Source organism: Equus przewalskii, chromosome 5 (genome assembly GCF_037783145.1).
Source record: "Equus przewalskii isolate Varuska chromosome 5, EquPr2, whole genome shotgun sequence".
NCBI lineage: Eukaryota > Metazoa > Chordata > Mammalia > Perissodactyla > Equidae > Equus > Equus przewalskii.
Window position 1 is genome coordinate 444533 of NC_091835.1, and position 18309 is coordinate 462841.

The 18309-nt window shown below is 38.7% G+C and overlaps 1 protein-coding gene across 36 annotated transcripts in view; it reads left to right on the forward strand.

The window, feature by feature from the left end:
- Window positions 1-18309, forward strand: part of UNC80 (unc-80 homolog, NALCN channel complex subunit) — a 218466-nt gene that overhangs the window by 18184 nt on the left and 181973 nt on the right. The gene's annotated exons all lie outside the window — the stretch shown is intronic.

Consider the following 18309-nt stretch of genomic DNA (forward strand, 5'->3'; position numbering starts at 1 on the left):
TTATGTAGCATACTCTTTTAGAGGTTCATCCACATCGTAGTGTGTAAATTAATTCATTGCTTTTATTGCTAAATAGTATTCTATTGCATGGATATATCATATTTTATTTGTCCATTCTCCAGTTGATGGATGTTTGAGTTGATTCAACTTTTTACCTATTATGAATAATGCTGCTGTAAATATTCACGTACAAGTTTTTGTGTGGACGTACGTCTTCAGTTGTGTTGGGCAAATACCGAGGACCAGAATTGCTGGGTTGGACGGTAAATTTGTTTAATTTTTTAAGAAACTGCCAAATGATTTTCCAAAAAGGCTGTCCCATTTCCCATTCCCACCAGAAATGTATGAGAGTCCATTGTTTCTCCATATCCTTGGCAGTCACTCTGGTGAGTGTGAAGTGGGATCTGATTGTGGTTTTAATTTACATTTCCCTAATGACTAATGTCATTAAGTATATTTTCAAGTGCTTATTAGCTATTTGAATATCTTCTTTGATGAAATGTCCATTCAGACCTTTTGCTCAAGTTTTAACTGGTCTGTTTGTCTTCTTATAAATTGTAAGAGTTCTTTATATTTTCTAGATAAATTGTTTATAAAAGAAAAAAAAAGATCCACAGATATTTCTCTCAGTGTTAGCTTGTCTTTTGATTTAGTAATTTTTAAATTATCTACCTCCTCTGGCACCAGAACCAGGCTACATGGGTGTGGTCTATTTTAAAGATTTCTTGGATGGGGCTGGCCTGGCGATGTAGTGGTTAAGTTCACGCACTCCATTTCTGCAGCCCAGGGTTCATGGGTTCGGATCCTGGGCACAAACTGCTCATCAAGCCACGCTGTGGCAGGTGTCCCACATGCAAAAATAGAGGAAGATGGGCACAGATGTTAGCTCAGGGATAATCTTCCTCAGCAAAAACAGAAAGATTGGCAATGAATGTTCGCTCAGGGGCCAATCTTCTTCACCAAAAAACAAAGAAAAAGATTTCTTGGATTTCTTGAAAGCATGGAGCCATATGAATATAATTGTTTTCTAATTAAAATACTACTATGTTATTCTTTTAGAAAATAATACATAAAGAGCTTATCTTTATGTCTTCATTTTGGACTTTAAAAGCAAGTGGCCCAGCTGAATAATCTTTTGCTGGTTGAGATTATGAATTTTTCTTTTCCTGAGGAAGATTCTTCCTGAGCTAGCGTCCATCGCCAATCCTCCTCTTTTTCGCTTGAGGAAGATTTGCCCTGAGCTAACTCTGTTGCAAACCTTCCTCTATTTTTTACGTGGGCCGCTGCTACTGGCTGGCCACTGGCCAGTGGTGTAGTTCTATGCCTAGGAACTGAACCTGGGCCACCGAAGCAGAGCATGCCGAACTTAACCACTAGGCCACCGGGGCCGGCATGAGAGCATGTGAATTTCTGACAGCGCTTTAGTCATATAGGCAGAGATCGTTTGTGTTTATCCACATGACTTACCGTACCAGGTCGATGGTGATGATGAGTGCTTAAAATCATATCATTTTAAATGTGGGACGAATGCTGTGTTGAGAACCGATCCAGTCTGATGCACTAACAATGTTTTAACCACAGAGACACTTTCAGCAGTGAAGAATGTAGTATTCTCAGATAAAGTGCATTTCACTTTTAAATAGCTCTATTCAGTGGAATGGCCTTCTTATATTTGACCAAACTTTGCTTTCCTGTAGTTTCTGTCTGTGGTTCTTGTGTTAGTTTTCTGCTGCTGTGTTACAAATTATAGCAAACTTACTCGTCTAAGACAACACACACTTGTCACTTTATAACTTCTGTGTGTCAGAACTGAGGTCCCTGTTTTCCTGCTGGCCCTCGCCTGGGGGCTGCTCTCGTTCCTAGAGGCCTCCACGGTTCGCTGCCAGGCAGCACTCCCCACAGGCTGCCTCACAACATGGCGGCTAACTTCTTCACAACCAGCAAGGGAGGGAAATGCTCTCTAATTCCCATCTGCTAATACAGTGTCTTTATATAGCAATCACATGAGTGGCCTCTCAGCACCTTTCTCATTAAATAACCTAACTATTGGAGTGGCCTCCCATCACCTTTGCCATATTCTATTGATTAGAAGAAAGTCACAAGTCCTGCCCACACTCAAGAGAAGAGGATTAGAAAGGGTGTGACCACCGTCAGATGGGAATCAGGGGTGACTCCCCTAAATGCACCCACCACAGTCTTTTTGAAGATGGACAGACTCTTCCCATATTAGCTTCCACTTACTCAAAGTAACTATCAGGATGACCTTCCCCCCAAGGGAATTTTGTTTTATGACATCGTTTTATTTTATGACAATAACTCACTAACAAAGTTATCAAGGGCATCATTAAGTCAAATTTGGGGAAAGGTAGTTACTTAGGACACAGACTAAAGAGAGTAAGAATAAGAACTACCTTTGATTGACATCTTCTTTGTGCCAAAAACAGAACTAGCATCTTTACGTTCATAATATTATCTAAATTTTCATTTATTCATTCATTTATACACCTTTTAAGTGTATGCTAGACACCAGGGTTATGACAATATCAAAGTTGTTGTCCTCAAAGGGCTCATTTTCTAAAAATATAGATAGATTAAAAAAAAGAGTGAATGAATAAATAAATAAAAGTATGTTTAGGTTACTCTAGGTTACTCTAAGACTATGAAGGCAAAAGCAAAGTGTTGGGAGGCAGGCTTTCTTTCACGGAGACCTGAGTGATATGAAGGAAGCAGCCTCATGAAGATCTGGAAGGAGCAATCTAGGCAGAGGGAACAAGAACTCTAACCCTCCAAATTGGTAACAAGCTCAGTGTTTGGAAACAGCAAGATGGCCAGTGTGACCAGGGTGCCGTGGTGAGCAGGGACAAGTTGTAGGGATCAGGTGAAAGAAGTTGTGAGGGGTCAGGTCACACAGGAGCCAGAGGACAGGGTAAGAAGTTTGGATTTTGTTCCAGGGGTGAGAAAAAGCCCTTGGAGTTGTTTGAGCAGTGGGGTGCCATTAACTGAATTGCATTTTTTAAAGACCATTCCAAATGGTTTGTGGAAAATAGAGCTGAAAGGCCAAAGACGCAGAGACTTGTTAGCAGACTCCTGCCGTGGTCCAGGTGAGAGAGGACATGGCTTGGTTAGGGTGGTGGTAGTAAGGGTGGAAAGGCTGATATGAGACAGGAATTGGGATACGCTTTGGGGTGGAGCTGACGTGTGGGAGTGAGCAAAAGAAAGAAATGAGGCATAACTGAAGTTTTTGGCTTGAGCAACTGAATGAATGGTGATTAAACCTATGAGACAAGGAAGTCTGAGAAAAAGCATATATGAAAATATTCTAAATCTGTCTACCTCCACCTATATCTAAGGCCATCACCATCATCCAAGCCACTCATCATCTCCTGCTTGGAGTATTGCAATAGCCTGCTTATTAATCTCCTCTTATTTACTCTTGCCACCATCCAATATAGAACATAGAAAGTCACGGAAAAAAATTATTGATACTGCTCCTAGGCTTGAACTCTTGTAATGGCTGTTCATTGCTATCAAGTTAAAATTCAAAATCCTTGACATACTCCTGAAGGCTCCGCATGATCTGGCTGCTGTCTAGTCTGACAATGTGCACTCACACCCCTGTCACTAAACTCCAACCCTTTTTTTTTTTTTTTAACTTTTTATTAAGATTATGATAGTTAACAACCTTGTGAAATTTCAGTTGTACATTATTGTTACTCATGTTGTAGGTGCACCACTTCACCCTTTGTGCCCTCCCCACGCCGCTTTCCCCTGGTAAGCACCAATCAGTTCTCTTTGTCTCTATGTTTAACTTCCACCTATGAGTGGAGTCATACAGAGTTCATCATTCTTTATCTGGCTTATTTCACTTAACATAATACCCTCAAGGTCCATCCATGTTGTTGTGAATGGGACAGTTTTATCCTTTTTTGTGGTTGAGTAGTATTCCATTGTATATATATACCATATCTTCTTTATCCAATCATCAGTTGAGGGGCACTTATGTTTCTTCCACGTCTTGGCTATTGTAAACAATGCTGCAATGAACATAGGGGCGCATGGGACTTTTGGAATTGCTGATTTCAAGTTCTTTGGATAGATACCCAGTAGTGGGATGGCTGGGTCATATGGTAGTTCTATTTTTAATTTTTTGAGAAATCTCCATACTGTTTTCCATAGTGGCTGCACCAGCTTGCATTCCCACCAACAGTATATGAGGGTTTCTTTTTCTCCACAGCCTCTCCAACATTTATCACTTTTTTTTTGGATATTTTTTCCATTCTAACAGGTGTAAGGTGATATCTTAGTGTAGTTTTGATTTGCATTTCCCTGATGATTAGTGACGATGAGCATCTTTTCATGTGCCTATTGGCCATCCGTATATCTTCTTTGGAGAAATGTCTGTTCATATCCTCTGCCCATTTTTTCATCGGGTTGTTTGATTTTTTCTTGTTGAGCTGTGTGAGTTCTTTATATATTATGCAGATTAACCCTTTGTCAGATATATAACTTGTAAATATTTTTTCCCAACTAGTGGGTTGTTTTTTTGTTTCAATCCTGTTTTCCCTTGCCTTGAAGAAGCTCTTTAGTCTGATGAAGTCCCATTTGTTTATTCTTTCTATTGTTTCCCTCGTCTGAGGAGTTATGGTGTCCGAAAAGATTCTTTTGAAACTGATGTCAAAGAGTGTACTGCCTATATTCTCTCCTAGAAAACTTATTGTTTCAGGTCTAATCTTTAGGTCTTTGATCCATTTTGTAAACTCCAACCTTTTTTGAGATCTTCCCATGCACTAAGCTTCCCCTTACCTGTGAGACTTGGAGGATGTTAGTCTCTGCTGGATTGTTCTTCCATTTGTCTTCACTTAACCAACTCCTCATCCTTTAAGACTCAGTTTAAATATCTTTTCCTTATCCCCAGAGAGGCATTGGCCCATGTTAAAGACTGTCACAGAACTCCCTATTTTCTCTTATGGGACAAAAGACAATTGTAATTTAAATACTTGTGTGATTATTTGTCTAACAGCTATCTCCTTCCCTAGACTATAAAATCTACCAGCAGAGGGACCCGGTCTCTTTTACTCACTGCTCTAGCTCTAGTGCCTGGCACATGGCTGTTGGTGAAGGGTTCTAAATAAGCAAATGAGTTTGATCTTCAGAACAGCCATGCAAAGAAGACATGATTCTTTTAAAAATGAGGAGCTGGAGCATAGAGAGATTAAATGACTTATCAAGGACACACAGCTAGGAAGTGGAAGAGCTAGATTTGAGCCCAGTCTATCCAGTTCCATGGTCTATACTCTTCACTGCTCTCCCACGAGAAGGGATCTTTAGGGGGAGCACAGTTGGGTTCCTATACTTCTCCTCAATTATGTTTTTGGGGAGGAAGATTGGCCCTGAGCTAACATCTGTTGCCAATCTTCCTTTTTTTTTTTCCTCCCCAAAGCCCCAGTACATAGTTGGATATTCTCATTGTAAGTCCTTCCAGGTCTTCTATGTGAGCCACTGCCACAGCATGGTGACTGACAGATGAACCATGTGGTTTTGTGACCAGGAACCAAACCTGGGCCACCGAAGTGTAGCACACTGAACTTTAACCACTAGGCCGTCAGGGCTGGCTCCTCAATCATGTTTTAATAGGAGCCTCTTTTCTCTTTGATCTCTCATTAAAGGAGGAAATGTTGTGGTTATTTGCCAGAATGAGTCATTTTCAGGCACACAAAGATTCCTAGATGCCTAGCATCATCTTCCCACGACCTCTGACAAATATGAAACTCAACCCTTATTTAGTACTTATCTAATTGGATCTTGCAGCATTTTAACCCTGCTGACCACTCTACCCTTCCTGACATTCCTCCCTTGACTTTTCTACATTATGCTTACTGTTTGTTTGTTTTCTTACCTCTCTAACAGACCCTTTCCAGAATTTTCTTTGGCTTCTCTTTCATGGCCCTCCTCTTACTGTTGGTTTTTCCCTCTTCTCCCACATTTTCCCTCTGAGTGATCTTATTCACTGCCATAGTTCAATCACTAGCTATATGCTGATGACTCTCAGACCTTTATATCCAATCTAGACAACTCTTTTGAACTCCATACCCATGAAATTTACCAGTCTCTTGAACTCAATACCTCTTTCCTAAGATCCTAAGATACCACACAATTCAAAGTCATTGCAGACAAAGCCTATTTCCTTCACTAAGCAGTTCTCATTTCAGATTTTAAAAAATTATATACATATAAAATATATAACAATTCATATATGAAAAAGAAACACATAATCTCCTTCAAGGTGTCTAATTTGTCTTTTTTTCTACTAAATGAGAAATTATTATCCAATATAAGATCAGAGATGTAATTTTCTTTTGCCTATCCATTTTTAATAGATTTACCAATAGACTAGTTGGATTATACTCGTGTATCAGGTACTTATTGCTGCAAAACAAATTACTCTGAAATTAGTGGCTTAAAGCAGTAAATACATCTATTATCTCAGTTTCTGAAGGTTATGCATCCAGGAGCAGTTTGGCTGGGTCTTTTCTAGCCCAGGGTTTCTTATGAGGTTGCAGTTAAAATGTTATCTAGGACTACAGTCATCTGAAGGCATTACTCGGCTGGAGGATTTGCTTCTAAGATCACTCAGGTAGCTGTTGGCCAAATGCCTCAGTTTCTTACCACATGAGCCTCTCCATAGGGCTGCTCACCATATGGTAGCTGACTTGCCGCAAAATGAATGATGAGGGAGAGAGACAGAGAGAAAGGTGTCTTTTATAACCTAGTTTCAGAAGTGACATGCCACCACTTCTGCTGTATTTTATTGGTCATATGGACCAACTCAGATATGTTTTAGGAAGAAAGAATGCAAAGGCATGAGTACAAGGAGGCAAGGGTCATTGGAGAGATCTTAGAAACTGGCTACCACAGTCAGCCCTCTGGCCCTTAATGATTTCCATCCCTCCCACATGCAAAATACACTTACTTTCAACAAGGTCACCCCAAATCTCATCCAATTACAGAATCAGGTCAAAGTCCAGATATCAACATCAAAATCAGATCTAGGTGGGACCAGCCCCATGGCCTAGTGGTTAAGTCTAGAATGTTCCACTTCAGTGGCCCAGGTTTGGATCTCAGGTGTGGACCTACACCACTGGTCAAGCCATGCTGTGGTTTTGACCCACATACAAAATAGAGGAAGATTGGCATGGATGTTAGCTCAGGACTAGTCTGCCTCAAGCAGAAAATGAGGAAGATTGGCAATAGATGTTAGCGCAGAACAAATCTTCCTCACTAAAAAAAAAAAAAAAATTAGATCTAGGTACAAATGAGGCACCTCGTGTACAATTAAGTAGAGTTCCTTAAGTACAGTTTTTCTCAGTCTGTTCACCTGTGAACTAAAGAGACAAATTAGCTAAGCCCAACATGCCCAACATATAATGGTGGAATGGGCATAGGATAACTGCTGTGGTCATTCCTATTCAAAGGGAGAAAATGGGAGGCGCTGGTCCATAGCAGTTCTGAGATCAAGCAAGGCAAATGTTGGAAGCTTCTTGATTAGAACTCAGTCCTATTCTTTTTTATGGCACTTGGCTCCACTCTCTGGGCTATTGATTCCACCCTCTAAGCCAACTTCCCTTTTTCAAGAAAGATAGGTATTTACAGCTGAGTAGTTTTCTCAGCTTGCTTCTTGCCAGTAAAATTTGGGGGGGTGTACAACAGCCTCTTTTCATTTTATACTGTCTCTGACAGTGTTTCTGTTGATATAATTCTTTAGAAACTTTGTGGGTCCACTTTTAATCTTGTTGGGGCCCACTAAAATAGACAGAAGCTACACTTACAAATCTCTTTGCGATAATCCCTTCTTTATCTTGGGCTTCTGTTGAAGAAGAACACCCTTAAGTTTCTTAGAGGTCCTATTTTGTTTTAAATATGTGAATCACACTGTCAAAATCCCTAAAGGGCCTTTTGTCTGGTGAACTAATATTCTGAGGCATGACCTTATATCATTCTGAAGTGGTAACAAAATGATTTTACAGCTCCACCCTTGACTTCATATTTAGACCATAATTTTTCTGGAAGTGCCCTAGATTTGATGTTTGCTCAGAAGCCATTTCTTAATTTTAGCATTATTTCCCATCTGGAGAGGCTGAGAATTTTCAAAATCATCAAGTCTCAGCTCATTAGTCTTTAACATTTCTTCATTTAGTTCATATGTCTTCTCTCTCAGTTTACTATAAGCAGCATGAAGAAATCCGAAGGCACCTTCAGCACTTCCTTTGGAAATCTCTTTAGTTCGATCACCTAGTTTGTTAGGCACATTTCTTTAACTTTCTACATCACAGCCGGCAATTTTCTGCCACTACAAAACAAGAATCCTCTTTCCTCTAGTTTTCAATATCATGCTCCTTACTTCCCTTTAAGTCCTCACCAGCAGCCTCAAAATGCAGGGTTTCTATTAGCAATTTGTGCAAGGCAATTTATTCTTTTATTTTTTAACACACTCTTCAAAGTCTTTAGAGTCTCTGCCTATTGCGTGGCTCCAAAGCCATTCCCAAAATTTAGGGTTTTATCTCGTACAAAAATCTGTTAGCTATCAATTGCTGTATAAGAAATTACTCAAATTTCCTAGCAGCTTAAAACAAAAGACATTTATTACCTGACAGTTTCTGAGGATCTTGAATCCTGAAACAGCTTAGCTAGGTACTTGTGGCTCAGGTCTCTCAAGATGGCGGCTAGGGATGCAGGCATCTGAAGGTTTGATTACGCTTGAGACTGCTTACAAGCTCACTCAGATAGCTGTTAACTGGAAGCCTCAGTTCTTCGCCATTTGGGCCTCTCCATTAGGGCTGCTCGTGGCATGGCAGCTGGCTTCTCTCAAAACAAATTATCGTAGAAAGAGAGGGAGCAAGATCTATGCTTCAGTGTCTTCTATAACAATCTCCGATGTGACGTTCCATCACTTCTGCTATATTCTATGGATAGCACCAACCAACCTTGGTGCAGAGTGAGAGGGGACCCTATGAGGGTGTGAATTCCAAGAGACAGGGGTCATTGGGGCCTATTTTGGAGGCTAGCCTCAACAATAATGATGATGATGTCACCATCATTTTATATACGATAATTGTTGCAACTGTATCTGTATACTTCATCTCAATTATTGAAATCCTCATATTCCTCCTTCACTAATTATGTTCTACACAAATGTCAAAAAGTTTAATTTAAGTGTAAGTAATTTCTTACCCCAAGGACTAGGCTTTGGCCGGACTTTAAGAAATTATTAAAAACAATATTAGAGTGAAATCTTGAGGTCATAAAATATCCAGGAGCTTCTATTTCTTATGTAATTTTTATCAACCATAGTAACATTGGAAATTTGCAAATATAAATTGCAAATGACATTTCTTTTCTCACTCAAAATTCAGTGTTAATGGCTCCAATCTGATTTGCCTGTAAAGGCAAAGCCAACTATAATGTTCAAGGTTTCCTCTTTGTGGAAGGGCATTGTCTTTTCCATTCTCTGATAGTGCCACACTCAAACATCTACATATATACATATATATGCATTTCCTGACACGTATATACACACAGTCACCCACAGCACACATACACCCACACGTGTGAATTATACATGAATCAGTGGCACTTTAGAAGAATGAATTTGGTCTTCTTTCTGCCTAGCTGCAGTGGCTGGTTGCCATGGAAATGATGCTCAAAGTAGACCTTTCGGAAAATGCTAATGTTGATGTGTCTTTGTTGGAGGAGTTCGTGTATTAATCAGAAATGAAGAGAACTTTAATAACAAAGCAATGCAAATGTCCTAGAAACAAAAGCTGTCTGCTTATATCAAACAGATCCAATTCATCATCTCTTTTGCCCTGACCCTCACTCAGCCGAACATCACTCTTCCCTGAACTCTGCAGTCTACGAACGGGTGATTAGCTTTTTAAAATTAGTGTGAGATTTCATCTTTAATTGCCTATGCATAGACTTACCTTCTGCTTCATTAAGTACTGTAGAGGGTCACGAGTGATTTCCACAGTTCTCTGCCTCCACAGACGTTATGTCGCGGGTGCCTTTCTGCCTTGGGTGTTCTCCACTAGCATCTCCCAAACCTAATTAATAATAACTTGGTTTCCTAAGGTCATAGTTGCTTGGAAAATAAATTAAAGCAATTCTTACCTTTTTCAAGTCTTTTTTTGTCATAATGCAAAAAACAAGTGCATATAAAAGAAGTATGTGCTAATTATAGAACAATTTTAAAAGGTATAAAATATTTTTTAAAAAGTAAAAATCATCCATGAACTCATCAGGTAGATAGAAACATCATTAATTTTTTTGTATATGTACTTCTCTTCATTATTTTTACATACAATATTTAGAATAAAAGTTGTATTTATACTTTCACAAAATTTTCATTTTTCATTTTTTTCTACAAAACAACTTGTGGAATCATAGACTATTAGAATGGAAAGAACTTTTCTGTCATATCATACAATGAGCTGCCCCCATATCATCTTTATCTAGTTATGCAAGTTTTTCTGTCACATGTTAATTAGATAGATAGTTGATTAGTTAATTAAAATGATTTTTATTGCTTACTTAGTGACAAGTTGATTGTCTGATAATGCTGTCCTAAATGAAATTTAAAAATTTATTCATCATTCCTGTTTTTTATTGACTGCTCACTCCAGTACAGCTCACACTTTAAGTCAAATAGACTAGTGTTCAAATAACATCTAAAATGAAGTTACTTCAGGCTATAAATATTTGCTACGGAAGGCCGTGTTGACTTCATTGTTGTTTCAAGTGAAGTCTCTTTAAATGTTAAGCAATTGAAATGTGAATTTACTTAACAAATTTTGGCTATCTAAGTTACAGACTGGATTTTAGTCCCTGATCACAGCCTTATGTTGGTGGGGTCTTGCTGTTGTGCAGTCCATCATCGGCTGAACTGACGCGCTCTTCAGGACGGTGGTTAATGACTGGGGGCTCAACTGCACAGTTAGTAATTACTTTCAGTCAAATAAATTTTGTGTGTAGAGAAAGACATAAACTGAGTCACCTGGCACCCTCAGGGACAAAACTGTCAACATATCATTCTAGTTAGTGTTTTCATATAGGAATTATTTTGGATGTTGGCTTAAAAGTGCGAAACTTGTGCCTTACACATTTCTCTAGGGCCATTGTCCTCCAGTCTTATCAAGAGTGTTTAAGAATCACCTGGAGATGTTGTTTAAAATAAAGATTCCTGGGTTCTATCCCCAGCAATTCTGGTTTACTAAGTCTTGAGTAGGACCTGGGAGTCTGCATTTTTGACAACTTCTCTCCTCCCCACTCCCCTTGGAATTCTCATGGAATTAATCCATTGGCATCTCTTTATGTGGAACACTGCCCTGGGGATTTGAAATAATTTCCGGAACTCTCTAATCTGATTTCCTAACTAGAAATATTTGGGGACATTGAGGTGTGGAGCAGAAAGTAAAGGGTAAAGATAGCTAGTCCAATGTGGGAAGGGGGAAATAGTTCCGTTGAACTACTAATGTCTGCCTTGATCACAGCAGCCTAATCAAGAAAACAATAGTTTTCACAGGCTCTTATGATAGGTTAAATGATTGTCGCAAATGCTTGAGGACCTAAAATTACCCAGCTGGTAGCCAGACAACCTCATACTTTATCTTTTCTTTATAAATCCAAGAGTACAACACTGAAAAAAAAATCCTGTTGTTCTAGGTATAAATGATAGGCGAGAGGTGTGAGTTAGTCCATGCTTTTTTAAGAAAGAGAAATGGAGTCGGGTAGTAGGGAGGGAAGTCTCTTAAGAAATAGTAGAATGAGAATCAAGGTTGTTGCTTTCCCTCAAATGGGGCTTGGGGATTTAGGCAGTCAGGGTCCCAGGAGGAAATAAATGGCATACTAGATAATTTGAGAAGAGGTTAAAACAGGGCTTACTTAGAAAGGTTTGGACAGGATGTAGGGGCACCACAAGAGCTGCCACCATACTCCAGGGATGGTGTCAGCAGGAAGCTGTCAGTTCTAGGCCTGAAGTGGCAAGGGAGGGAGCAGTTGTGAACTGTGGAGAGAGTGGCTATCAAGATCTGTGACCATCAATCAGCCCTAGGTCACAGTGGCAGCCCTAGGCAAATCTCTGGGAATAAATCATTGTCCTTCTGCCTTCCAGTCTCCGGTGGGAACCTCCTTTTGCCAAATTCAGTCAGGAGCCAGAGGCAGGGAAGGCCTTGGTAGAGGAAATACTGATCAATCTTCCAGGACAGGGAGGTAGATGAGGGTGGAGAGTGGGTGAGGTCAGGGAGCAGGGTTGAAGGGTAATGCAAAATATCCTGCCCAGGATGGCAACCTTCATTTTGAATCTAGCTGTCTAGTTGCTAAGAAAACTCAGCAACTCTACAATTCTGAGACTCAGCCTTTTTATTAAAATGATTACACAATGAAAGGTTAGATACTGAAATACTTTGAAAGAACAGGCATAGCACGTCATCCAGGAGATAATGAGCCCAATTTGTGCAAAACTATATATACATATATAAGATATATATATATATAACACATAAATATTTAAATTATATATTTATATTATATATAATGTATGTACAATATATAAAAATATACATGTATATAATACATATGTATGATTCTATATAAAATGGATTATACATAGTGTATATATGGATACTTTATGTATATACAAAGTAGATATTTGGCCCATGTTGATAAAGTGCAAGGTCTTAGTCAGCTACTGTTCTCTAAAGAGGCGCAGAGTAAAGCACACCCCCCTGAGTGTTCAGCTTTCTGTCTTTTCACAAGTGAATACACTACAGTAATCTACATGCAGACAGGACATTACAAGCATCCAGCCTGGTCCAACTTAGAACACATGATTAGTATTTGTTAGATGAATGAGTGAACCAGCAGTTATTTGCTCATTCTCCTTTGGCTGACTTTCAGAATGTTCTCTAGTTTTGTTTTTTGTTTTTTGTTTTTTTTTTAAGATTTTATTTTTTCCTTTTTCTCCCCAAAGCCCCCTGGTACATAGTTGTATATTCTTCGTTGTGGGTTCTTTTAGTTGTGGCATGTGGGACGCTGCCTCAGCGTGGTTTGATGAGCAGTGCCATGTCCGCGCCCAGGATTCAAACCAACGAAACACCGGGCCGCCTGCAGCGGAGCACGCGAACTTAACCACTCGGCCACGGGGCCAGCCCCTGTTCTCTAGTTTTTTTACTACAACAAAACTGCCACAATAAACATCTTTGTACATGTCTCCTTGTGTACATGGGCAAGAATTTCTCTAAGATTAGAATTTCCCTTGGGAATGGAATTTCTAGATCACAGGGCAAAGGCACTTTAAAATTTGCTAGATATCACCAAATTGTTAGCTGAAAGAGTTTACCAGCGGTGTCTGAGTGTTTCCGCTTAATCACATCCTCAGCTATACTTGCTGTCCTCAGGCTCCTATATTCTCCCAGATCCGGCAGTTGTGAAGTGAGAGCCCACGTTGTTTAAATGTACATTTCCCTGATTATTAATGCAGTGGTACATCTCTCTATGGTTAGTCTCTCTGTCGATTTTCTTTTTGGTGAAATTTCCTTCATACTCTTTGCACATTAGAGCTGTTCGTCTTTTTCTTACTGATTTATAAGCATTCTTTATTCATGAGAGTAATAATCCTTTGTAGGCTAAATACATAGCAATTATCTTTTCCACTTTGTAGACTTTTCGCTTTATGGCTTTTTTATGGAATTTTTAGATTTGAATATAGTTAAATTTATCAATACTTTTTAAAAGTAGTTTGGATGTTATCTTCCTTACAAATCCTTTCAATCCAGGTCATAAATATTTTTTTCTGTTTCTTCTGTTTTTCTTTTCCCATGGCTTCAGTCCTTCTAAAGTTGGCTTTTTTTTTTAATATAGAGGAATGAAATAGGGATTTTTTTTTACACATAAGTTAATTTTTTACTCACCACTTCTTAAACAATTATTTTTTTCCTGCAGATTTGTAACTTTCTTTCTGTTAAATATCAGATTTGCACATATGTGAAGGTAGGATTTGGGGCTCTCCATTCTGTTGCATCACTCTGCCTGCCTCTGTACCACTATCCTGTTGTCTTATTATAGCTCTTTTCTAATTTTTGTTATTGACTTTAAGAAATTAATAGTAAATTTTATAAAAGGTTTTTCTGCATCTATTGAGAAAATCACATGGGTATGTTCTCCTGTCATCTTTTTAGGTGGTGAATTACTTTAATAGATTTTCTAATAATAAACCATTCCTTAAATTCCTGGGAAAAACCCAATTTGTACATTGCTGGATGTACTTCATTAATATTTAAGTTATTATTTTTATACCAATGCTCATAAATGAGAGTGGCTCATGATTTTTCTTTTCTATGCTATTCTTTTCTGGTTTCAGCAGCAAGGTTATCCTGGCCTCATGAAAAGAATGTTCCCTCTTTTTCTGTCTTTGGAACACTTTGCGTAAAACTGGAGATGTCTGGTTCCCTAATGTTTAATGGAATTTGGCTGTAAACCTTCTAGGCTTGGTGTATTTTTAATATGAATTTGATTTGCCGCAATCCATTTTTTAAAGTTTGAGGCTCTGTTTAGGTTTTCATTTCTTCTTGAATCAGTTTGATTGAATAAATATGTAGGTATTGAAACTCTCAGGCAACTTGTCCATAGTTTTCTCCCTTTTTCTGAAATCATCACTGTATCTAGTTATGTCTGTTTTTTCAATGGTAGTATTTTGGTCATACCTTTTACTGCATTTCTTGATTAATTTTTATTGGTTTTGTCAAAGGAATAATGTTTGGTTTTGTTAATCCTTTCTACCATTGTTTAATATTTTATTAATATATACTCCTATTTTATGTTCCTTTTTTCCCTTACTATTTGGGTTTTTATTTACTTTTTTTAACCTGTTGAAAGTAGATTCTTATCTCATTATTATTCAGTGTTTCGTTTATCCTGACATAAGCATTTATGTGCCTATTGGCCATCCGTATATCTTCTTTGGAGAAATGTCTGTTCATATCCTCTGCCCATCTTTTGATCGGGTTGTTTGATTTTTTGTTGTTGAGTTGTGTGAGTTCTTTATATATTATGAAGATTAATCTTTTGTCAGATATATGACTTGTAAATATTTTTTCCCAGTTAGTGGGTTGTTTTTTTGTTTCAATCCTGTTTTCCCTTGCCTTGAAGAAGCTCTTTAGTCTGATGAAGTCCCACTTGTTTACTCTTTCTATTGTTTCCCTTGTCTGAGAAGACATGGTTTCTGAAAAGATTCTTTTAATACTGATGTCAAAGAGTGTACTGCCTATATTTTCTTCTAGAAGCCTTATGGTTTCAGGTCTTACCTTTAGGTCTTTGATCCATTTTGAGTTTATTTTTGTGAATGGTGAAAAAGAATGGTCATTTTTCATTCTTTTACTTGTGGCTGTCCAGTTTTCCCTGCACCTTTTGTTGAAGAGACTTCTTTTTCTCCATTGTAGGCCCTCAGCTCCTTTGCCGAAGATTAGCTGTCTATAGATGTGTGCTTTTATTTCTGGGCTTTCAATTGAGTTCCATTGATCTGTTTTGTCTTTATGTTTTTTTTTTTTTTTCTCTTCTTCATTGCCTGTTAATTGATTAACTGAGTTTTCACTCCCTATCTCCCTTCTACTGGAAGGAAACTGTCTGTTTCTATTATATGGTTACCATTGAAAGTGTGACATAGGTACTTGCCTCCTGAAAGTCAGAATTAAATAAAATCCTGAAGCTTCAGCCCCGCTCACTCTTTGCCTTGTTATATACTGTTGGACGCACCCATGAAACCATCACCACAGTCAAGGTAAAGAACATGCCCATCCCCCCAGCAGATTTCTTGTGCGCCTTTGTAATTTTGCACCTCCTCCGCCCCATTTTTCCCCATCCACAGGCAAGTGCTGATCTGCTTTCTGTCACTATAGATCAGTTTGCAATTTTCTAGAATTTTCTATAAATGGAAACATACTCTTTTTTGTCTGTCTTCTTTCACCCAGCATAATTATTGAATATATCAATAGATCCCTCCTTCTTATTGCTCAGTCGTAGTCCATTGCACAATGTACCACAGTTTGTTTATCCATTCACCCGTTGATGGGCATTTGTGTTGTTTTAAATTTGGGGCCGTTACATTCTTATAAAGTCCTTCTCCACTCCATGATTATAAAAAATAGCCAAAATGGTTTTCTAGTACTACTGGGGTTTTAAAATTTGGCATTTAAATCTTAATCTCTCTTGATTTTATTTGGTGAATAAGATATGCTAATTTAAGATAGGCTAAATTAAATTTTTCTGAGGAGTAAGTCAATTATGCCAATATTACTTATTGACTAATCTATCCTTTGCACTAAAGTGATGGATGATCTTTTTTATATATTAAATTCTTATAAATACTTTAATCTTTTATAGCTCCATATATTTTTGTTTTTTTGAGGAAGATTAGCCCTGAGCTAACATCCATGCCCATCTTCCTCTACTTTATATGTGGGACGCCTACCACAGCATGGCTTGATAAATAGTGTGTATGTCCATACACGGGATCCAAACTGGTGAACCCTGGGCCGCTGAAGCAGAGCACACAAATTTAACTACTGTGCTACTGGGCTGGCCCCTGTAGCTCCATATTTTATACTACCGAACTCTTGTCTATTCCTTAATTAGTACTACATTGCTAAATATTATTGTTATAAAACATAGAATAATATCTGTCAATTTACACTCTTTACACTTCCTTTAAACCTTTCTTGATTACTTTCAAATTTTTATTCATCCATCCAGTTAAGTTTCAGAACAGTCTTATCGACGTATAAAAGATACATCCCTTTGGAATTTTGGTTGGAATTTGTCATGTGATTTATTATAGGAAGTTTGTATTTGTTCTTTGTCCATTTCTGGTGCAGAGTAAATCTTTGGAATTTCCTAAGTGATGAGAGCAGCTAAGGTGTCTTCTATCATGTTAATGAGGGGATTTTTGTCTGGCATCTAAGAACAGGGACTGGTTGCCAGGAGAACCAACCATGTGATTAGAGGGTTAGAACTTTCGGTCCCACTCCTCTTACCACTGGGGAGGGGAGAAGGGCTGGAAGTTGAATCAATCACCAATGACCAATGATTTAACCAATCATGCCTGTGTAATGCGCTTTCCATAAAAACCCAAAAGGGTGAGGCTCATAGAGCTTCTAGGTTGGAGAACATGTGGAGAGTGGTAAGCCTGGAGAGAGCATGGAAGCTCTCTGCCCTTTCCCCGTACCTTGATCTATGCATCTCTTCTATCTGGCTGTTCCTGAGTTGTATCCTTTTATAATAAACTGTTGTCTAGTGAGTGAATGGGTTTCCTGAGCTGCTCTAGCAAATTAATCGAATCCTAGGAGGGAGCCATGGGAACTTCGGATTTATAGCCAGTTGGTCAGAAGTACAGGTAACAACCTGGATGTGCACTGGCATCTGAAGCGGGGGCAGGGGCAGTCTTGTGGGACTGAACCCTTGGCCCGTGGACTCTGACGCTATCTCTGGGTAGACAGGAGTCAGAATTGAGTTGAATTGTAGGAGAGCTGTTGTTGTCCAGAGAATTGTCGGTAGTGTGCGAAACCCCTCCGCATACGTGAAAATTTGGTGCAGAACACAAAAGAGAATTACATTAACCGTATGGGTTATTTGAAGGAGAATGGAAATCTTTGTAACATTGAGTATTTATCCTAATGAGTATAGTTTATCTTTCTGTTTATTAAGATTTTTTTAGGGGCTGGCCCCGTGGCCGAGTGGTTAAGTTCGCGCGCTCCGCTGCAGGCGGCCCAGTGTTTCGTCGGTTCGAATCCTGGGCGCGGACATGGCACTGCTCGTCAGACCACGCTGAGGCAGCGTCCCACATGCCACAACTAGAGGAACCCACAACGAAGAATACACAACTATGTACCGGGGGGCTTTGGGGAGAAAAAGGAAAAAATAAAATCTTTAAAAAAAAAAAGATTTTTTTTAAAAAAATGTTCTATGGTATTATGGTGGTCCCCAAGTGCCACCAACTTCCTGTATTACCACTTTGTTTTAGTGTGGGGTTGATGGTCTAGGCTAACTTGTTTAGTGCCTGTGCACTCATTCCTAGTGTACCCTGATAGGGGTTATTGTTTTCAAGTGTTTTCAAACCATGATATAGGACAATGATCAAATCTGTGCTGAGAATCAGCTATGCCCTACCTATTACTGATACCAATTGATGTTAAATTGTTAAATGTTAAATTCTTTCCATTACTTTTTGTAATAGATGTGTATCTTCAGCTTGTTGGGTCAAAT